The sequence below is a fragment of the Teleopsis dalmanni genome, chromosome X, assembly GCF_002237135.1.
Source record: "Teleopsis dalmanni isolate 2A chromosome X, ASM223713v2, whole genome shotgun sequence".
Taxonomy (NCBI): Eukaryota; Metazoa; Arthropoda; class Insecta; order Diptera; family Diopsidae; genus Teleopsis; species Teleopsis dalmanni.
In genome coordinates this window covers 42,776,191-42,801,933 of record NC_051848.1, presented here as the reverse complement: position 1 = coordinate 42,801,933, position 25,743 = coordinate 42,776,191, and the positions used below count along the sequence as shown (strand labels likewise).

The 25,743-nt window shown below is 25.1% G+C and overlaps 1 protein-coding gene across 4 annotated transcripts in view; it reads left to right on the top strand.

Annotated features, from left to right (window-relative positions):
- The window catches only part of LOC119687777 (synaptotagmin 1), a 90,843-nt gene that overhangs the window by 491 nt on the left and 64,609 nt on the right, over nucleotides 1-25,743 (top strand). The window lies entirely within an intron of this gene.

The window sequence follows — 25,743 nt, the reverse complement described above, 5'->3', positions numbered from 1 at the left end:
AATCTTCTTTTAAAAGTCAAACTTAAATTGGAGTACTTTTCTATATGTAAATATTTATACATATCTATATACATATAGCCTTTTTAAAAAGTCAGGCTAAATTTATATAATATAAATATAAATATCTGTAGAATCCATCAGATCCTTTCCTATATATCCTATTTATTAAAAAAAAAATCTTAAAAAGTTTTCCAAAAGACAAGCTGAATTTTATATAATATAAATATAAATATCTGTAGAATACATCAGCTCCTTTCCTAAATATCTCATATATAAATAATTAAATATATAAATCTTCTTTAAAAAGTCAAACGTAATTTGGAGTAACACCAGTACGTAATAAATTCTACATATTCATATATACAAAAATATGAACAAATTATCAGATACTTTTCTATATGTAAATATTTATACATATCTATATACATATAGCCTTTTTAATAAGTCAGGCTAAATTTATGTAATATGAATATAAATATCTGTAGAATGCATCAGATACTTTCCTATATATTCCATTTATATATATATAGCTCTTTTTAAAAAAGTCAAACTTGTTTTGGACTAACTCCAGTACATAATATATTGTACATATTCATATAAACAAAAATATGAACAAATTATCAGATACTTTTCTATATATAAATATTAATAAATATATACATGTGGTCTTTTTAAAAAGTCAGGCTCAATTTATATAATATAAATATAAATATCTGAGGAATGCATCAAATCCTTTCCTATATATTCCACTCATAAATAATTGTATATATAAAACTTTTTTAAAAAGTCAAACTTGTTTTGGACTAACCCCAGTACATAATACCCATGTTATACATTTTCATATAAACAAAAATATGAACAAATTATCAGATACTTTTCTATATATAAATATTAATACATATATACATACGGTCTTTTTAAAAAGTCAGTCTAAATTTATATAATATATATATAAATATATAAAGAAGACAGCAAATCCTTTCCTATATATCCTATTTATAAATCATTATGTACACATAGAGCTTTTTTAAAAAGTCAAACGTGATTTAAAGTAAATCAAATAATATTATTTAGCCAAACTTTATTCAAACTAAATAAAATTTACAAATTATTAACTCTAAGTCCATTAGGAAACAATAGTGCGACTAAGTGCAAAAAATATGAAAGAAATAAATTTCCAGAATATGAAAATCCTTACGACGCCGCTTATTGCGTGCAACTTTCCACTAATCAAGGTTACAAGACTTTACTGCTCCAGCATAGTACACAGATACACACTAACACATAGACATAATGTTGTTCCAAATCAATGTTGGAAGAAATCCAAAAACGCGACATTAGTGACAGCAATAATATATACATATACCTAACATATATATATATATATCTAAATATATATACAAGTTTTTCATAATGAAAATTATATTGCAGCAGAAAAGTGGCAGCAGTTCACTTGGCATTTGCAGTTGAACTGCACATATTCACTTAAATGCACACAAAGTTCAAGATTACAAAAAAAACTTGCAAATAAATGCACTAAAGTCAAAACGTTAATTAAATAATAAATTTAAATAATACAAAACACTTTCAAATGTACTTTGGCAGTAATAAAACCATGAGTTAGTTCACTTTAGTCAAGTAATGAGATTTTAGTTAAACTACATAGGTAAAGCCTTTAGAGTTTTTCAAATAAACAATACAATTTCGATATAATTAAAAAGAAAAAAAATTTTTAGTTTTTAAAATATTTTAAATATAATGAAAATTAATTAGGAGCGAATGGTTTGTATATATATTTAAGTTATAAATTAAATTAAACGTATAGCAAGTTTAAGTTCCGTCCGCCCAATAAGCAAACTCATCAACACGTCCTAAACTGGTAAGTACAATAGTTCAGTTTATAAACAAACTTAAAGCTTCTAAATATGTTAACAATATTAAACTACATTATTTATATTAATGTTAAACATTATTTATAAAAATTTTAAAAGTATTGTATTGGTAACATTTCACACTTAAAGTTACTATTATAATTAATGCTCGGTCAAGACATGGGATCAAAGAACAGTCGAGCTTAAAAATTGTTACAGATACATAATACTTTTTCTTTAAAAAAAAAAAATTACTATCTGAAATTAAAAAGGAAAAAAAACAAAACTAAAACTTAACTTTAAATATATAAGATGTTTAAATATACAATTTTAAATTGTATTGACTTTGGAGTGCAGTCCATATATAACGCACGATTTAGATTTTGGATCTAAAAAAAACGAGCTTGAAAATTATTATATATGCAAAATACTTCCACTTTCTTTATTTAAATATAAGCAAAATAAAATAAATATAAATAAAATTCATTCCAAAGTGTATTAAACTCGGAAAGTCACTTTATGACTGATTTTAGACGCAAAAAAAGTGTTATCAGAGGGTTGAACCATTTTGCATATATCAAAAAAAAAAACAAAAACTCTACCTAAAATAATGTTTTGTTAAAAATGCAAAATTAAGGACCAAGTAAAATTAACTGTCCAATATATTTTTATACTTAATGAGTTAAAACCTAGTAGGGATGTCTAAGATACTCTATGGAAGAGTTTTGAAACTATATTGAAGTCTTTTTTATATGATAATTGATCCTAATATTTAAAGAATTAAATATATTTATTGATTAGTTTATTATTATATGGTATATGTACATATATAAAATATATGTATATATGTATCATATGTATCATATATTTTAAATGACCATTGAGGTCACATTCATATGGTATATATTATAATACATATATAATATAAATATCAACAATTTTATTATAATAATTTGTTATCGGGCTAATTGGTCAAATTTAAATAGAAATAAAAAAGACATTATTTATATTTAAAAATCGTTTATACTTTATTAAAAATAATTCTTCCAATATTTCGACTATCTTAGGTAGTGATCTTCAGGGAAAACTAAACTAACAATTTTATGTATTAATTTATTTTATTATATATACATTGAAAAATATAAACGGTTTGCTAAGAAAAGCATGTTTTAAAATCATCGGATTGCATTTTCAAATTAAGCAACATTTATCCTTGAAGTTCTTACCAAACAAAACAATAAAGTTTTCTTCCCAAAAAATTATGTCTGAATCAGAAGTTTATATGCTAGCTATATCTAAGTCTGGGTTCTGGCTTTCATTTCTTTATAGACATTCTGGGAATCGATTTAAATCATTAATTATGACTGGAAAGTTAAAAAGTGTACTGAAGAAATTTTGAGAGTGTGCTCGATATCATTGACATTATTATTATTATTATTATTCTATCTAGATCAGCATCGATATAAATAAAATTTTGTTCATTTCCCTATAGAAATGTGAGTACATTCTATACCAAATTTTATGTCTTCAAAACATTCTTCAAAACAAGGATTATTCATATCCCATTGTTAGGTTTATTTGAGAGCTATAAGATATAATATAAGATATAGTATTCCGAATTTAGCAAATCCATATTTAAAGTATATTAAAAGCTAAAAAAATTTTCCTACCCAAAAACCTAAACCGACAGTTTATAGGACAACTACTTCTAAATCTGAACTGATAATAATAAGCAGAATTTATATAAGTTGGAAATTGTCTCACATATAAGTACATTTTGTACCAAATTTTATTTCACTACCTTTATTACAAACGGAAAACATAACATCCGATTGTTCAGTTTATATGCCGGTAATAGAATATTGTGGTTCGACCGCGTCAAATATAACAATTAAGCCATTACATTTTATAAACTACACCTAAGTTCCGAATTCTAGATAAATACATTAAAAAAATAAAACGATTTTTTAACAAAAATCAATCGAATTTGGTCGTTCACATAACAGCTATATCAAAATCTGATCCAATAAAAATAAAATTGTGTGTATTTTCTCATATAAATATAAAATCAGTATAATTTTATACCATTTTTTAGTTGAAAAACTTTATTAAATATGGTAATAATTTATTTCAGATTGTTCAGTTTATATGACAACAATAGGATATAGAATCCAATTTTAGCCAATTCGACAAATGACCGCAGTCCGCTCCGACATATTCCGAAAATTATGTGCAAAGTTTCAGTTTGATGACATAAAAACTGAGAAGGGATTTAATTTGAAACAAATAAGCGATTCGGCGGACAGGACCAAATGAACTCAGTTCATCTAGCTGGTTAATAAAATATATGCCCCTTATTTGTTTAACGACATTCCCTTTAATGCATGAAAAATATTTTGACAAACCTGCTAAACCTTTTAGGCACTTTTTTCATTAATAATTAGTATAATAAATAAATTGATTAACACTGATTCAGATTCTTTTTTAACAAATATCGGTTAAATTTTTATAAAATCTGCATTCATCTCATTACCTTTTCACTCTAAAAGTACTTTCTGCAAAATCAGTTTTAGAAAGGAGCTACCAATAACATAATTGTATTGCGTTGATTTTTTTTCAGACATTATATATTACATTATATTTAGTTTTGAAAATTTATCACCCAGGAATTAACTTTCGAAATGCATGGACTTTAATACAAAATAACTTGTTTAATTCTATGGTGAAAGGCCAAGAATTCTACTCTTATTATCTATAGTATAAAATTTAATGTAATGTTTTATTGTATTAATTATTAATTAATACTTTTAAGAAATTTTGTTATTATTCAATGTAACTTACTTTTTCGAATAGTCAATTTCGGTTATATTTTTTCTATAAAAAAAATTTAATACTTTTAAGACAAATTTCTTAAATTTTATTATGATAAATATATTACGTACTTAGTTTACGAATACTTCTGCTTTTTCAAAACAAAATATTTCCATTATTCTATTTTTTACTACCACTACCACTATTTTTATTATTATTGTACTACTGCTTCTACTACTAATGGTCCTACTTCTACTCCTGCTGCTGCTATTACTCCCACTACCACTCTTACTACTATATCTTTTATTTTCTATATCTTTATTATTTCTACTACTTCCCGTATCGCTCTTATTATTATATCTTTTAAAATTTATTGTAACGTGGGCTCTATATATCTTATTTCAAAAATAAACGCAACGCTTTCTTATTTCCACTCCTCTTTTCTTCATTCTAACCATAATGATTCTCAGTTCCATCACAGCCGTAGGATGCCTAATTAAAAATTTTGAATACTATAATCGTTTCAAGTGTGTTGGTTATTCAAAATATCAAAACATACTACATCATACTACAATCTTATTCATCATTGAGATAATGTTACTTGTTACTTTATTAGAAATCTTCCTGCTTTATTCATAAACAAAAGATTTATTCAAAGCTCTATCTTCAATACTTAAGAAGACTGTTTTTTTTCTGAGTTTTCTTCACATATTTTATAACTCCAGTATTCATTCTATTACCAAAAATATTTTATCATCTTAGAAAAGTAAATAAAATAAAAATATTGGATTCTCGTATATGTGTTTTCAAATCTGAAGATACTGAAGTGTATCCACTACCGTCATCTTTCCTAATATTTTTTTCATATTATATATGACTTTTAACTTTAATGATTATGAGTTATTTGAAATAAAATAAATCATAATGACATTTCTGTGATTTATGGATACGTAGCTGATATTGTCAAACCCTAACCTTACAAAGTGCCATACAGAAATTTATTCCGAATTTCGATTATTTTGATATAAAATGAAAATTTGAAAAATTTAATATAAACATAGGCTTTGCCAAAGGTTCTAGGTGCTTTTAAACCCCAAGTTTTTCTTACATATACGTAACACAATGGGCAAATAAGCCTAAGTGCATCCACCAGAGATCGCTGGTGTAAGCTAACCTAACCTAAGAGTTTTTAAACCGAAAGAACAAAATTTTTATTTTAATCAATATAATTTTTGGACTGAACAACTAATATGAATACTGCAATATACTCATTATCAGTGGTCTTTCAAAATATTTATTGCTTTGATCAGTCCATATATAAATATTAGTTCAACAGTTATAATATATATAGACTTATATATGGATAAGTACTAAAATTAAAACATTGAAATATTGTTATATTAGAAACAATGAATTTAAGCGTTTTACCTAAACGAGTTAAACTGCACAAACATTTTGGTAGATGAAAAGTTCCGGAAGCCACTGTGTGACACCTGAACTCTAACTTAAATCACCTCTTAGGAATAATAGGATTTCCACAGCAATGTGGAAACTTCATTTCAGTGATCAGGGGAGAGAGATGAGAACAGATAGGCTTAATAACTAGTAGACTATTTTCATCTAAGCCAGAAAGTGAATTAGGGAGTATGCGTGATACTGAATGGTGTGGGAAAGATGATATTTCAAAACTCTTTTATTGTTAAAGAAATCGTCTTTCGGCATACTTAATACTTAAGAAATTTTGAATTCAAAAATTTAAAATTTCATCAAATTAGTTTCTAAATTTAGTCGACTATAGTGCTATTTCAGATATCACCATTATTTATTCATTTTCATTCATATTTCAACCCATCTATTGATTTCATTGTTCGCAAATGATTTTTGGGTCGCAACTATTTGCGGGGAACATTATTTTTGTTAATAAATAATTAACAAAAATTAAAAAAATTTTAAATATGAATAACTCAAAGTGTAGGTTAGGTGTTAACACACAAGTTCACATTTAAAATGTAACGAGATTGAACTACAATTACTAATAATCCATAAATTATATAGCGACATCTAAAGTATTCAATGGAAATCAAGTATATGATTTTAATAACTCAACAAATTATGTGTTTTTGTATATTTTATTAAAAGAAAGCATAAGAGAAATATACTAATACTGACTATTAGTAAAACAACTTGTAGTGTTAATTTGTTAACGTGATGTACTCTTCCAGAAGATGAAATTTGCAGAAATTTTATGAAGAAGAAGATGTAAATCTTCATACTGAAGAAGTGAGCAGAATTTTCAAACAGTTTTCCAAAGAAAATAAAGATCACAAGAAAAGAATATATATATATAATACATATATTGATGAACATATATAGATGATGATCTTCGCATAATAAAACCCTTGTTAGAAATTTTTATGTGACGGAGGTAAACATGAAGACTTAGGAATCTTACAACTGTTAAAAATTATTATAGAAAACTTTTCTTTATCATTCTTGACCTCTGATATCCTTGACCTACTCTAGCTGTAGCTGTAGATTTATATCACCGAATATATAAGTTATTTTATATTAAATATTAATAAATTTTAAATAGATTTCTTTTATTCTATCCATTACAACGAATAGAATAGATCCTACATTGATGATGGATATGTACATTTTAGATATTTATGTGTTAGATATTTTATCAGATTAATAAAATTACCTTGAAACTAAAAACTGTTTTATGTTACTTGTCAATATTATTTAGGGATTACCCTAAACATGGTTTAGTTTACAAATTTCAAGCAAAAATTGACTGCTCCAGAGCAAATCTAGAGTAAGGTACGCTATAAAGTTTAATGAAATTCATGTTATCATAGTAGAATTATTAATATTAATTTTTTGTTTTTATTGTATATTGTATATATCTGCGGTTATTTGTATATACAAATATCTTATGTATACATATATTCATATATCTATATTTCAAAATTGTATATATTTATATAGTATATATATTTAGTTACTTGTATTCATATATCTGTATTTTAAAATTAATTATGTATATATAGTATATATCTCTGCATATTTGCTATAGTTTATATATATAAATATGTATATCTGTATTTATATATCATATTCGTATATCTATATTTCAAAATATATATATATATATATATATATATTAGATATATATATATATAATATATTATTTACGTTCTATACTAAGTTGAACATTAAACTAACATAAAATTGTGAATGATTTCTTTGCGTCGCTGATAGTCTTTCTGAAAGACTATCAAATCCCTTGGATGTGACCTCCATTTGTGGCACTCATGCACAAAATGCTGATAAGCGTAAAAACGTGGCGTTTCAAACTTTTTGCAATTTTTAATACATATTTTTTCCCATTTTTTTTTTAGTATTTTTTGTAAATTTTTATTTATTCAATAAAACATTCCTGCCTTCTAAAAAATCACGCACGGCAGTAACAACATAATTCTGGCATTTGGAATTCAACTAAAATCCTTAGGCACATACCAAACGTTAAAGCTGAGCCATTGGGCTCACATATTTCCACAGCTCTTTCTGGTACTGATAAACACATATTTTTCAATTATTTCACTTAAATAAATCGTTTAAATAAAATATTTAGATAAATTTAAAAGAAATTAATAAAGCTCCAAGCTTAAACGCATTTAAATAGACTTTGTAGTCCAAAATAAAAGCGAAATCCTAACCCAGTCATCTGTTTTCAACACTGCAAGGAAGTTTAACACAAGGACCTTGCACATTTACATCTATACGTGTAAGTGTGTGTGTTTGCTTATTGTTAAGGACATGATGTGTGTGTGTGTTTGTGTGTGCTGTGTTCGTGCCGTAATGGCATATATATTATTGTTTAAGTAGTTTAGCGAGTATGAATTTGTTTGTGTCATTGTGTGTATATTGAACCAATTTTATTGTGCCACAGATGCCTGACATCTTTTCTTTGCTCCAACATTTACTGCAAATCAATAGAATATGTTATATATATTTGTATCTCACTCACTCTTTCTGTTGTTCCAGAACAAAATTTCGCCAATATAAAAAGAAGCGACATAATGAAGTGGAAAATTAGTTTTTCGTAAGCTTATGCGCTTTTCATTTTGTTTCGTTGTAATTTTATCACACAAAGTTAAGAAAAATAATTCAATTTTTCCATTTACGTTAATTTTTTACTCGTTCATTCATTACGAAAATATAATAAAATGTTGAGCTTTCCTTTTTTCGAAAATATTTCGAAAAATGAGCAAAGAGTCGGAGCAGAGCTGACTGAGTATATTTTGATTGTCAAAAGTTTGGTTGACAGTGTACCACTCAATGTAAAAGAGAGCAAAAGGACCAAAACATCGAAAGAGAGTGTAAAATTCATGCGAGAGAATTGCGATATGCGAATTTACAAAAATGTGACGAAGAGCAAAATAATAGAAAGGCTTAATATGGAAAAGGGGTTGTATTGGGGTGGAATACGAATGGTAATGGGTTTCTTGTCATTCCTTAGCTTAATTTATATTTGGATTATTCATATTTTCTTCGTTTTCTTCTATTCTATTATGAGCAGACATTTTAAATATTTTGTTGAAAAACTTGGACTCATAGAAAACGTGTCTTGAGTTACATTTTTATGCATATACCGTTATGTACTAAATAAACAAATGTATCTGTGTTGATAACGTAAGTAGAGCGTTTAAAATTTTCTTCATATATTTTTTTTTTTAATGGTTTTATATTTATTTTCTTTATTATAAATTCATGGTCTTGGAAATTAAGATTGAATTATATCGACGAAAGCAAAATTATTAAATTATTTCTTTAAAGTAGTTATATATATTCAATTCTCAAATGAAGATTTTGTATCTAACCGAATTCATTGATACAAAAATATACACACACCATAATATATCTGTCCACATAGTTGCATGTATGTCCGGCATGTGCTGCTGGTTCGCTGTAGTTCAATTATGGAAATGATGGAATCGGTTTATTAATATAATTTCGCAAAAAGATTTAATAAAAAAATATTTTTATTTTATTTAGTTTTTAGAAAAATAAAATATTAATTTAAAGATAAAGATTTTTTTTTTTAATATTTTTTTATATTTTAATATTTGAATCACTTAATATAAACAATTATAATACACATATACATTTATGTGGACATTTGGACATTATGCAACTATATATATTATGTGAAGAAGTGATATACTAAGAAGAATTTTAATTAATTTTTTTTGTCTTTTTTTCTACCTGCTATCTGTACAATTTTAAGAGTTAAAAATAGTTAATTTTATGTGAAAAAGATACAATTGCAATATTCAATTAAAAAGAAAGAATATCAAGAAAAGTATAGCAAAAAAAAACAAAAAATTCAAAGAAAATAGTATAAAATATAAATAATATAAAATAATATAAAATTTTAAATTTTGGATTGTTACTGGACTTAGGTAGTTTAAAATTGAAAATGTTGTTTTAAATAAAAAATTACACCTATAACCTAGTTCTTAACTTGATTTGAATTTGAAAAATATATAGATACTTCTATAATATGATCAAGAGTTTGCATTCATAAAAGTGTTCAATATGAACATTGCTGAATACATCAAAAGTCAATAGCTCTATGCCGTAGCACCTTATTACCTTAAAAAATGATTTTTATCTTAATAGATTACTTGTATTATATAAAATTAAAGAATTTCAATTTTAAAACATTTAGTGATTTTTTTTACTACATTAATCTTAATGTTTTTGTGTGGACTATTAGGTCAAATTTGTTTTTGCTACCAGAATTAAAAATATTTAATATATTTAATCGAAATTTATGTTTAAATAACATGAATGTGATTTGCTCAAAATTTTTATTTTATTAAAGATAATTTTTTTAAATAAATTTTTTTTTATTTATTTTTAATTTCTTAAAAACTTTTTTTTATTTAATTTTCTTTTATGAACAAATCTTTTTAAGTTTTTATTATTGATTTTTTTTTAAAATATTTGTTATTAAAAACTTTTTTTTAATAAATTTTATTTTTTATCAAAAACTTCTTTTTCTTCTTAATTTATGACATTCTTTCTTTTTAAATTTGTCTTTATAAAATGTTTTTTATAAAGTTTCTTCTTTATTATAAAGATTTTTTATTAAATTATTTTTTTTAATTAATTTTGTTTATCAATTTTTTTTTTTAAATATTTTTTAAACTTTTAATTAATTTTTTTTATCCAAAAACTAAAATATGTTGGTTTTTTTTTTTTATTAAAATAAATTAAATTAAAATTTTATGTTGTTTTTTACAACAACATAAAATTATTCATTAAAAAACATCAAAAATAAAAGAAATATATATTATAAAAATATAAGATAAAATTAAATTTCACTTCCATGTTATAGAATAATAATTACTTAACTTGAAATTAATGTATAAATAAAATTTTATGTATAATATATATACATATATATTACTAAAACCATTTCGTCAACTTATAGAAAAATATATGATGTACAGTAATTTTTTAAATATATCTATGCATTTAAAAACACAGTCATGTTAGCAACATACATTTATATATATATGTGGGAAGCCAGAAGTAGCATTTGCCTTGATATTTTGATATCCATTTCAAAATTAAATGCCAAATTGAGTATGTAACTGACATCATCTGGTCAAGTGAATATTATTTTGTAATCTGATCTATTTTGTAACTACACAGCATTCAACTTTACTCAAAACAGAGGAAGAAGTAATTTTGATTATCTTGACAGTAACACGCAAAACAATATCTTAACTAATTGACAGGTTCGCAAAGTTAAGAACTTCCTTTGAGTTATAACATATTGCATTAAGGTGGGAGGAGGAGAACTTATTTGTCTTAGCACAGTAAGCCATTATTCCAGTTATAATTTAATTAATAACAATTGATAGGAAAGTAAAGCTAAATTGCATTTTTGTTTATTTTTGTTTTTTCGTAAATTATTGGTAAGTAATATTTGAAGATGTTGAGAAATGCTTAGTAAATTAGATGAAAATATTTTTCTATTTATGAAATTATTTTAAAATGCTTCAGACAATATTTTGATACATACTCCATAAATCTCTATTTGATGCTGAAATTGTGACTGACTGACTCGTACATAGTCTGCATCGCTTCTAGAAAAATGAGAAAAATAATGAAAATATTTTAACGATATTGCTCTATCAGATATTGTATTAGATATTAGTGTAAATTCAAAGAAATATATGCACACCTAAAATATAATTGAACTATAACACACCTTTTAGAAGAATATTCTACCAACCAATTATTTTTTATCTATAACACTTTTAACTCTTGATATGATTAATATCTTCTATGTTTAAAATTCATAAAAGAAAAATGTAACATAAAAACACCAAACTAAAGATACTAAAGATTTGAAAGATTTATCAATGAAATTGTTTACAAATTCATATAATATTTAAATAAAACATATTCCCTAATGCATGAGAGAATTGATAAAGCTTAATTAAGCTCTTTTAGAATCGAAATAAGTTAAAACAATCTAAACAACGTATACAAGTGAAAAAAACAATATCTTCATTAGCATTCCAAGCATTAAGTATAATTCATATATTAAAGTCATTCATTTCGGTACAACATCAATGCGGCGTAATACATATATCGTATATTAAACTGAATGAGAATTAAAAAACTTTAACCGTTTATATTTGCATAATTACTGTGGTATTTTATAAGAGTTGCCACAGAAATTTTATACTATTTTATACTGTAGAATACTATCTTAACTTACTAAACATCAATCAAACTACAGTCTAATTGGTTTATGCTGAGTTATGCGAATATTTAGTTATAAGGACATTGAAATATATGAACAAAAAAATGGGTAAAACTTAAAAGTAATAATTGACCATTGTTTTTATACATATATTATATTATATAACACATTTATATAATAAACGGCTTTTCCTATTTATATATTTATAAAACACATTAACCTTATAACACATTCCGAGGTTAAGTTATAAAAATGAATGATAATTTTCTTATAGTAAATAAATAATTACCAATTTGCATTTCCAACAGGGCTAAAACGGGACATGTACTATAGTTTGTGACACGATCCTGTTGCATCTATTTTTCTGTCATATACGGATACACAATTTTATGCCTAAATATTAATAATTATGTGACTTGAAAATAATAGTAAACCTACCTTAGTAGGGGAATCACATAGTGGAAAACTATAACAGATACTGCAAATACTAAGAAACACTAAACACTGAGGAATTCCAAACCTTATAATGTTCACATGTTTTTAAATTTAGGAAATTCTTAGAATTCTATTAATAATATTTGTTTTTCAATTGATATCTGTTAACAATATCACAAGTATTAGATTTTGCAGACTTCAATTTCTTATACCTTGATGACATTTTTTTTCTTAATGTTATTTGATTTTAATGCGCTTTTCTTTAATATTTTAATTACGATCAATTTAGTTATTAAACTGAAAATGAAGTTCCAAAGAATATTCCAGGATATCGGATTTATGTTATTTCAAATTTCATTTTCATTGAGTGTAGGTAGAATAATAATGTAGTTCTTAATGTGGAAGTTTTTATGTGATCGCCAGAATGCTATGATCAATTAATTATTAAATAAAAGGCTATGAATGCACTCCGACCTATAAGATTTATTATTAATCTCATAATAACTGTTGGCTTAATGTTACCTATTTGATTTGGGATAAAAAGTAATTCCTTTAATTCAAAAAAATTTGCAAGAACAAGCCTTTAGCAACTTGAAAATAACTGCAACGTAAGTTCTTTAGATGCAATTAAGGAAAATGTACAGGTGCACCTCAATAAACATCTGAAGCCTATGGGTTATCTCTTATTCGAGAAACTGGATGATTTCTTAAAAAAAACTTAAAATTAAATGAAATTAAATTAAAAAATGTCTTAATAAAAATTGAAAAATTTGATGTAAAAATAGAAATTAGGTTTCTGATTGTTAAATCTCGGTTAAACTTAATAAAGTTCTCTTGAACCGATTTGCAAATCATTTGAAAGTATGTACTGTATGCATACAGTACTGTTAATATTAGTACTTAAATATCAACAATTTTGATTGTTTAAACAATTTCATAAAAGTTCAATCAATTATCTTTGAAACGCTGTAAATTTCAAGTTTCTACCTTTTATAGAACTTGAGGTATAGCCATTTGAAAATGTGTCTACTATGCCAATTCTCAAAACCCCATGGGTCCATATCTCCTAGGAAAAAAATCACAAAATTTTTTCCCGAGATACGGGTCTTCTTATTTTATGAAAGGGACTCATAAAAAAAATTTCAGCCAAATCGGAGATCATGAGGTCATTTTTTGCCAAAATCCGTCCGGTTTGTAAAAGAATGACCCATATACAGATATATAAAATAAAGTGTTAATATAAAAATAAAAATTTTTTTTTAACTTATTTATATTGAACACAATGACTAACTTCTGTAACTATTTCTTTACCCATGGAAAATTATATACATTTTATTTTTTTATATATATCCAAAGTTTTAAAATGAAATGGATTTTAAAATTGTTGTCATATTGATTCTTATTTTTTAATTTCGAATCTCATTTTACTTTTTAATGCTTTTAAAATATTCTCGATTGGATACGAAAAGTATCTACAATATTTATATAAATTTTTGCTAGAAAAAGCATTAAAAAAATAATCACTTTGTATGCATTTCCATGGCAAATACATCGTTTCATATCAACTTTTGCTGTCAAAACATTAGATGGACAGACAGACCCATTAATAAAAATGATTGTCACTGAAATACACACATCCATGTACATATGTAAACATTTTACAGAAGTATTTGCATATATATATGTATCAAAATGATACCATATCTGATGTATAGTGTGTGTATATGTAAGTCCATATGTAAACATGTATGTATATTGATTCATTTATATATATATGTACACATATACATATATATTTGAGTATGACATTTTTTAAGTATCAAAGTATGTCCTGTCTTATGTCAGTCCATGACATGGATTCACAATTTTACAATTTAGAACATTTTTTATATGTATGGGCTGGCTGTATGTATAAAATACATGATAAGCTTATTTTATTTTAATTAAAAATTTACAAATTTTTTTTTTGTACTTTAACTTTAATCTACAAAATTTTTCTAAATATCTTAACCATAGAGAATAATTCGTTTTAATGTTAACATATAAAAGTCTTTAAGAATGATTTATGTTGAAGTTTCTTTTAAAAAGTTGCAACATTTTTTGTTTGTCAAAATCTCAAACCTTCTAAATGAACTATACCTTGTTCTGGTATTTCCTTTTCGATGTGTGTTGCTTGTCAAGTTTCAATCTCAATGTGACTTACTTTTGATTTTTTTTGTTGTAATTTAAATCTATTAATTGTAATATTCTGGAATTTTCTTAACTGCATTTGGTATTAGCCTAATTCAAACAATATCAAAACGTTCCTATCATTGTTCATAAATTTTTTGATGCAACTTTCAATGAATCCTTTTTCCAATGTTTCGCAGAAATGGAATATTTTTTGTTAACTACTTGTGCGTCTGGAGTGAAAAAGATTGCTTGTTAACATATATGATTTAAATATTTTGCATAAATTTACAACAAAATTAATTGTCAAAAGTGAATCGTATGTCAAAAACGTGGACTCTAATTATAATATTTTAAATATAAAATTATTGTTTGCCCAATGAAAAACTAAATTTTATAATCAGTACTTACAACAAATTATAACAATTTGCGGATACTTTAAAACTGTTTCTTAAATTGGTAATAGTTGTGTAATCATACTCAATAAAAAATCTTTAATAATAGAGTAGTATGGAGTATCCAGACGAAGGAGCATATTCTATTCAGATAATAAATATGTGTATTAATGAATACAATTGTTGATAAGTACAAAGACCATCAACTTCAATTCTTGAAAATATTATGGGGCCTTTATATAGTTTGTATTAACATAAAAAAAAAAAATCTTCACTAAAGCATATCTATGATATTATAGCATTATTTTTATTAGATATAAAACATTTTTTAACAATGAAAGTCAAGTTTAATTATTTAAATTCGATGCGACTCAGTTTAGATTCATTTCATATGATTATATTTAAAGACTTCTGACGAGGAATATAATAGCAAGACTTCGTAAAATCCCTAAATCAGAGGAATGTTATCTGTTGACCTACTATATACACTATATATATTTAGTCGGTCCTATTCGGATTACTTTTGTATAATTTTTTGATTTTCTTTTTTAGAAATATGTGAAGAGTAACTTTTAATAAATTGTTCACAATACATTCATATGTATTACATATATATATATATAATTATGAAAAAATGAAAAACTAAAATAAAAAATAATTACTTATAATAAAGAGAAATTAAAAAAAAATATTAAAAAATTAAAAAAAATAGATAAAACTTTAAAAAAAAAATAAAATAATTAAATAGTTTAATAATAATAATAAAAACAAGTTTATGTTATGAATTTAGTTTAGTTTTTATCAATTCTTTTAAGAATTCTTTTTTGATCTGGCTTTGATTTCTTTTTTGAAATTTTTTTAATTCATTTTTAAACAATATATGAAAAGTGATACTTTTCATATGTTATTAATATAAACTATACATAATATAATTTTTATATAAACTATTTTTTAAAATTAAAATCACAAGAACAAAAATTTTTTGTTTCGAGTTTTGCTAAATACCCATCATCAGTAGTGGGCTTGGAATTATTTCGTATATTTAATTATTCGTAAAAAATTTTTCGAGACTGCAAATACGAAGGGTTGAATTTGCACCCTGCCAAATTTGAAGCTCAGACTCAGCGCTCCTTAACCAACTGACACAAAACCGAACTTGTTTTGCATGTTCTGACTTGGAGTTTTGTTAATTTGCTTATTTAGTTAATTAAAAATAATTAAAGCTTTTAACAAGTATTTATAATTTCTGCAAAGATCTTTATGTAAATTATTAACAAAACCTAGAGAATAAATTCACAAAGCATTTCATGGAACTTACTTAGAATTCTTGAGAAATAAACTTTTCTATTTATTTTCTATTTTCTATTTAAAATTATTATTAAAAACCTTGTAATATATCTGACCATGAAATAACTAAAGCATACTTAAAATGTTAATTCATAAATAAATTTGAAGAATTCATGGTATTTCAGTACAAAAAATAATTAAACATCATAAGTACAGTTTTTATGTGTTCTTGGTGGAAGTAAAAAGTATTGATCAAAACCATTTTAATAAAATTACTTTTTTCTTTGAAGATTGAGATTATCTTTGGTGCAGAAAAACATCAAAAACATTTTCATACAACTACTGCTATCTTTTTTTTTGAATAATAATGCCAAAAGTTGAATCCATCATCTCATCGGCAACATTTGGTGACAGTCAGGCATACTAAAGTAATGTGTAGGAGTATAATGGTGCCTCTGGGCTTGTAGTCAGTGGAATAAATGAAATTTAATTTGAAAATTTCATTTTAAAGTCGACAGTTATTTTGACAAGGCATCAGAGAATATAAGAAGCTTTACAGGAAATATTCAAAAAAAAATTTCATTATAACAAACGCACGAGTCCACGAACATCACAAGCCATAAAACAGAAATAGCACGGCTCTTACTTATGCATTGTTTCACTGGCTAAAAATAACTTCTGAAAGTATAAATAGGATTTAGCAGTTACTGTATGTTAGTCCATATAACAGTAAATTCCAGCAGTTACAGTTAGCAGCACAAATTATATTAAATTTCCATCTTTGCGATACTTTTGTGTGACGCGCCGTATTTCGCAGTACAAAGCAATAAAATAAAAATAAAAACTTATTGGTTTCATTAACAACACATCTATCTGCACAATTGTATCTATTTGTATCTTAATTAACTTTACACGTACATGAGTTATCATTATATTGAGTTTTGTATTACGTTGCATATCAGTTTGCTGACGTTGAAGGATGTGCTTCGATAAGTGGGCAAACAATTTTCAAACACAGTTCTATAAAAAAAAGATACGCGCATTACAGATAAGGCCATTTGTGCCCGACTGATAAGAATGACTCGCATTTCATTTTTATGGCTGCTTAACAATGTGATTTTATATATTTAACGCTTCATATATAGTATATATAAATTTAATTAAAATAAATAAAACTCAGAGGATTTTTCTGAAATTAATCATACATATATTGTGATTCTTTTCACTATAATTATTTTAGTTTTATATAAATATAAATTCAATAAGATAAAAAAGTCTGCTCGCAGCCCTTAAAATAAATTTAATATAGTTCTACATATCACTATTCTGTCAGACTATTCTGTATTAATTTAATAACTGCATCTAGAACGAACGACTTCTAAGAATTCTATTCAATTTTTACTCTTAACATATTTTATATGTTTTTATAGTTAACTGGTAAAGAATTGCAGAACAGCAGCCACATTGAAATGGTTTCTTTAATCCCTAGTCAAAGTCTCCCAAAATCATTTATTTGTAAATTCAAAATGCTTCTAGTTTCAATAAATAAGTTCAAGCAACGTTTGCTTGGTCCTCTTCCCATACCAACAATCTTTTCCAAAACATTTTTTTTTCTCTGACGAAAATCAAATTTTTATATCATACGCGATACAAAAAAAAAGTATGTAACTTCTGATATACTTTTTGATATACTTATATGCAAACACATATTTTTGGCATTTTTTTAAATTGGTGTTTTGGTGGTTTAATGGAACCAGTATTACCCGGACGGACATGTATAATAATAAGATATATAGAAAATAATATAATATTTTCAAAATGGTTTTTTTATATTATTTGGTCAGTTTTTGTTAAATAATTCGTTTAATATTTTTTTTATTATATTCTATATTGCAACTCTCCCTGAGAGTTGTCATCAGGAGCACGATGTAACATAAATTAATATTACTAAAACTATATCTACGTCATCCTCTTTATCCTATCGTCTATATTGCACTACATATTTTTAATTAAGCACTAAAAATACTTCAGATGAATGCAGTCTATAAAGTATACCTCTATTTGAAACAATTGAAATTTGTATTTTAAAACAAGACAAAGTAAAATTTAGCACACCAGGGCGTATGAGCACCCAAAAAAAAAACTACAAAAAAATATGTACTTCAAAATACAGTGTGTAACAGAAAAACAATATTTTTTAAAAAATAATAAGAAGATTAATACAATCATTATATGAAGTTTTCTGACAAATGTTCAAAAATGTTCTCAAAAGAAACTTAAAACTCTAAACAAATTTAAACCTTTCAAGTGAAAAGTCTTCTAATAAAGAACTGAGTATATTTAGGTAACCACACATAGATTAAAATATTTGATAATTGATAATTTAATATAATCTATAATCTATATTAATAGATCGTGCAGTATGTGTTTCTTCGTTCTTTCCAGTGTATCCTGTTTGCTGCTTATGAATATGATTGCAGCTCACCTATGCATGTACATTCTTATTTGCTCTTTTTAAGTCAATAGCATTCACTCATTCAAAAGCGAATCATTTGTACGCTATTCAATAATTTGTATACATAAGATATTATTTATTTTTGATATGTGATTACCTCACATACGGTAAAACAATATCTTTAGCTAACAAATTGGTTTAACTTAAAATTGTTTTTGTAGTTTTGTGTATTTGTATTGTTCATACAATTATTCAGTATCTATTCAAATATTTGAATAATTCACATTTTGTGATGCAAATAAGTTTTCTACTGTAATACATAGTTAGTTAAATAGATTAACCTTAGGTAAATAATAAACAAATATTTAAGTAAAACATAATGTTTGTTAATAATTTCCAATTCAAGAAATCAAGTAACTATTTGTCAATAAATCGAATTTGGTTGTTTAGCTTGAAGTTACAAAAACATACGAAAAGAATACGAGTCATTTTGTATTATTAAATAAACATATATATAAAACTTTAAATAAAATAGCATGCTGTGAAATGGGTTCTTGGCAATCAAATCTACAATGAATCCATTTCAATCTTTTCGGGTAGCCAAATTGCTATTCAATTAATAAAAGCCACTTCAGCCACACTAATTATAACTCAAAACTGCCTTGATTCTCTCAATTAAAGGGGAGTCGTTACCTTTTTCGGGGTTAGTTTTATACTGATTTCACTGATTTAAGTATGTAACAACGCTATTCCAGCGGTACCTCAATGAGTTCAAGTGGGCTTTTTGGAAATATGGCCGACAGACCAGCATAACTATCTGCTTATGTATAAAATTAAATGATTTTAAATATATTTTAAATATATTTGAAATTATAATTATAATTATATTTCATAAATCCACTTTGTTTATATAAAAAATCGAGTTACTATTGTTAGGGAAATCGAGTTATACATAAAAAACAATAAAAAATGTATTCAAAATGTATTCTCATCTATACAAAGTATATGTGTCAGTTTAGTAAATTTTTCATAAATATCGATTATTATACAATTAATAAGTATACTAATGTTGTATTGTATTGTGGTAGAATTTCTTCATGGACATCATTACTCTAAATTCATCAGCAAAAATTTATTTATTTTTCTACCTAGTATATATGCTCATTATACAATTAAGCTCCTTTGCGTGTTTTGTTAACTTTTTGCTAACTTATTCATTTGATACTGAATCCGAACATCCTTCCATGTTTATGCTAAAGTTTTTCACTTGATTTCATTTGATTTTGCTTGAATCAATAAACTTCCACCTTGCGATTTCTGTTCTAGAACATTGAAACCGCTTACCTCTCACAGCTTTATCCACTTTCCTAATAAATTTCGGCACTTTTACTGTCATTTATTAATTACGTTAGCCATAAACTTTTCCCTTTTGTATTAGCCATAGTCGTCTTCATTCCTTGAACCATTATTCCCAAATCCTGTATGTGAATATGTGGCAAAGCAAAGAGAAGAAGAAGACTGAAAGAAGAAAAATTGTATCCATTACTTTTTGGACTTTTTTTTTTTTTGATGTTCTGAACTTCGGGGATTTCGTATAGCAATTTTTAATGCGCTGCAAAGCAATTATGAAAAGTGAAAATATATTATTATTTTCTTTATATATAGATATTGCGCATTACGATTTTGTATATCAAATAAAAAACATAATTTTTACAAATGTTATCTTACTCTGCATATTTAAATTCGTGCTTTTATTATGTTTTTTTTTTATAATATTTCATACTTTTACATTTTTTACTTTTAAAGTTGCGCCACCATATTTTACGTCACATAATTTTAACAGATTATATCATTTTTCAAGCTCCACAAATTATTTTATTTGTTAAGATATATATAGGAGAACCAGAATAAAAAGGATTACTGGGATAATATACCAAAATTAACAGAATCCGACTCACCTACTGATACCTATAGCAATAAAAAAACCAGGATTGTATGAATCTATCTAAAGAAAAACTTAGAATCATAACAGATTATGTGATTTTTCAAGCCACACAAATTATTATATATATTAAGATATATATAGGAGAACCAGTATAAAAATGATGGAATTATGTACCAGAATTATCATAATCCGAATCACTTATTGGTACCTATAACAATAAGAGATACATGGATTGTACAAAATTGTCAAAAGAAAAACTGAGGATTATCACAGAAATTCTAACAGGGCACTAAACTAAAATAGCACCTTACAAGACTGGGTATACTTAAGAATGCAAACTATAGATTCTGTGAAGAGTATGAAGAGTACGCCACAAATTTGCTGTTAGAATGCGCTACGCTAATACACATACGGAATAGACTCCTGTGAATGTATATTATTACGGAAGAGACAATAAAACTCTGTAAAGTAGATTTTATACTACATTTTATTGGCGCACACACAACAGGCCTTAGAGATCTACTCTAAACTCAGATGGGAAGGGGGGTAGTTCACATATAAAAATTGATTGACTGCTAATCGAAATCCCAAATAAAATATGAACAGAACAATAAAACTTATAATTATATACCATATATATATATATAAATTATTTAAAATATATATTAAATTTATTTATATAAATTATAATTTTTTATAGTAAATTTATCATTTATTTTTATAAATTATAATTTTTATTTATAAATTTATTAATATTATATATATAAATTTAATTAAATATATATATTAAATTTATTTATATAAATTTATAATTTATTTATATAAATTTATAATTTATTTATATAAATTTATTTATATATATATATATAAATTTATATAAAAATTTTTTTTATTATACAAAAGTAAATCCAAATTACTAAACAGTAAATATTTAATTTGTGATATAGCAATCTGTATTCAAATATCCTTCACATTTTTATTATTTGATACATACCTAAAAGATTTTTTCTGGTAAAGAAACAACCTTTCCACTTGATTATTTTTGTGTACAGTAGATAAGATATTATTCATAATTTAATCTATTTAATACAAAAGGTGTATTATGCCTTGAATAATACTTCAAAAATGTACAAAAAATTCCACAAAATGGCGGAGCAGTTTAAGTAGGCGTAAAAATTGCTATTATCCTTTTTAATTAAGGAACAGAAATTTGTGGTATATTTTATTATAGAAACTTTAGGAATGGTTTAAACATCAAAGCATTTAACAATTTATTGCCCATGCCATTTTAATTTCAAATATTTATGCAAAATATTTACTTTCATCAATTTTTACAGTTAAGTAGTCAGGATAAATAATTTTAAATATTTTTTATACATGATTTAACCTAGCAATACTTTTAAGGATTATTGGATTTTATATGTCTATAAAGCATTATGGTAATATTCATGTCTATATATTTATTTAATAATTAATAATATTAGAAAATTTTATTTGTATATTGAAATTTCTTTTAAATTTTTATCTAAATTTTCTATATTTTTATAAAACTTTTATGCAGAATTTTACTTTTGTTACTGACCATCTGCCGTCCTTACTTCACTACTGCGTAATATAGTAATGTAGAGTAATGCTGAGTTGAGATACATTGGGGAACAAAAGAAATAATGATGTAAATGGAAAAAGTGCATATTAAAAAATTTACAAATTTGCAACAACAATTATGTTGTATTTTGTACTGTAGAAGTGTATTTGTATTTGCTAAATTTACAGACCTTATGGTAAATTTATTCACAATAAGCATCGACTACCATAATCGTTTCTCAATTATTATACATCACTTTATTACTAGTAAAATTGAATTAAGTTGAGGAACAAAAACAACAATACAAGTGCAATGACTATGTATGAAAACAAACAACAAATTTGCTACAACAATTATGTTGTCTTGCCATGCTGTATGAGTTTGTTAACATGCATAAAATTTAACTATTCATTTAAGGGAATAGTGCGAAAAATAAACTAACATATACATTAATTATATTAAAAATTTAAAATAATAAATTTAATAAATATAACTATTTATGTTCAGCGTATTTCAACAAAAAAGAAATCCACTAAACAAGCAGAATATTTCATTAATTATTTAAATAATTAATTATAAGAATGTTTAATTATTTAAATAAACAGTAGTGATTTTTCTCTTTTTTATAAGAAATTTGTATATAAATTTACCTTTATATTTTGGTTTATATTGCATCAAAAGTTTAATCAAGAATGACGACAAATGTTCAGATCAATGTAAATCATAATAGGATGAACGCCAAAAATTTCTGGGTATTTACCATTATCTGCTATTAGAATTTTGCTTTTAATATAAAAAAGAGGGGAATATAAATCTATCTTGTCATAACTTTGATATTCAGTGCACTTTCGATTTGATGTGGGACCTATTTTTGGAACTTATTTCGTCCACTATATATTATTAGAACCGATCCATCATATAATATTCTTAAAAAATACTCTAATACTCTAATATACTTTTTTTTAATTGAGAATAAGCATTTCAGAAATGATATTTATAAAGTAAATAAAGGTTGTGTCAATCGATTTTGGGTTTGCACGGCCTCAAATCTTAGATGTGGTCTTAAGATATGATCTTAAGATATCTTGAGAACGGCAATGTTGAGAAGAAATCAATATTTTTTTTAAACCCAAGTGCATATTTTTGTGTGTACGTTTTCTTCATCATTTATTCACGTTCAAAAAAAAACTCTTGTATAGACCACGACGGTCTATACAATTGGAAAAATTTTAGTAAAAGTTTGGTAACAAACTATCAGAATTTATTTTGATGAAAATTACTAAATTTCCAATTATTACAAAAAAAATTTTAAATTTACTTTATATTTACTGCCAAGTAACAGCAATTAATAAAAAATTTTCTATAAAATGAACTAAAGATTCTCTTCAAATATTAAAAAAATCGAAAATTGATGATTGTAGACCAAAATCATTACAATATATGTAAAGATATCTGGTATTATCTTGTTTTTATTATGTTCATCTAAGAAATTGGTTTAGCACTGCTATATTAAAATAAGAAATGTCTGGTTTGGCATCTATATCGAATAAAGAAACTATACTCGGTATAGTAAATATGTGTTTTGAACTGGGTCTTGCAATAAGCAGTTTTCGAAGAATGGCTCTTAAATTGTTGCACAATAATATTATGACTTTATACAAACTGAGTGAGCAGGAATCCTTTATCGTGAAAGCGAGGTCAGGATTTTATAACATATACCATGACAATATAACACATTTGATAAACTTTTTTTAGGAAAACACTGAGCAAATATCTCAACACAGAGGCGATCTTTTTAAATTGCCAAAGATATTAATATATATAGACGTGTTTGTTTTTTATATAATCGTTATGATGTAGAAAATATATGTCATATTATTGGTGTATGTCCGATTTTTAGTGGATACTGATTTTTTTTTATTGGAAAAATCCAACTCGGAGTAATGTTCTGCATCCATTGAAGGGACGCAATAGATTACAACTTATTAAGACATATTTTGAAAACTGCAAAATTATTTTATGATTTATTATTAAATCAATCCCAACAATAGCTTTTGTTGTATTATTATTATTATTATTAAAGAGTAGACGTGAAAATTGCCCAACAGCCGGTACTGCGGCCAGAAGAGACATATTGTACCAGAAGCTTTTGTCGTATATTTTATGTTAATTGAAATTACTTAATAAAAATAATAATTCATATTTAATTATAAAATTTCTTTAGATATTAAATAAATAAAATTTATACCCAACCCAACATTCATTCTGTTAAATGAATAAACTTGAGCTTCGCTTAAAAATCCTTTTTATATGATTTGTTTTACTACAGAATTTTTATAATTTAATGAAGATTATTTTGCAAATTCCTCAAAAATCTGAACTTTTATTTTTCGACTTTAGCTTTGCTAATAAAATACGCTCCGATGGAAGTCATTTTAAAATTTAATATTTTTACTTGTAACCTCAAAACCTCAACCAATATTTAGCGATGTAAGGTATAACTTCCTGGTTGAGGTTCCGATTCGTAAACCGCATTTGTGGTTTCAATAATAAAAAATATATATATAGTATATCACATGCTGCGAATTTTATAGAATTTAAATATTTCAACATGGCAGCCAGGATATGATATGAAATGAAATCATTGAGATATTTAGCAGTAGTAAACTGTGCGAAATTTTATTCTCGTTTTATAGAAATATTAAAAAAGAACTACGTGATTTTTTATTAATGAAAAGCACGCACCATAAAGTGAATCCATATGTTGACGTGAAAGGAAAACATAGTCAAGTGTGGAACACAGCTGGGGAAGAAACGTTCTAGGGTGATGTTACGAAAAGAGAGAGCACTGAAACAGCTATTAAGCACAAACGTAAGAGTCTTGTTTAGTATTTTTTATGTATTTTACTTTTCGTTTTCTAGGAAAATTCATTGCATAAAATGCTTTTTAACATCACGGACAACGTAGTCACACTAATATACCTACATAAACGGGCAG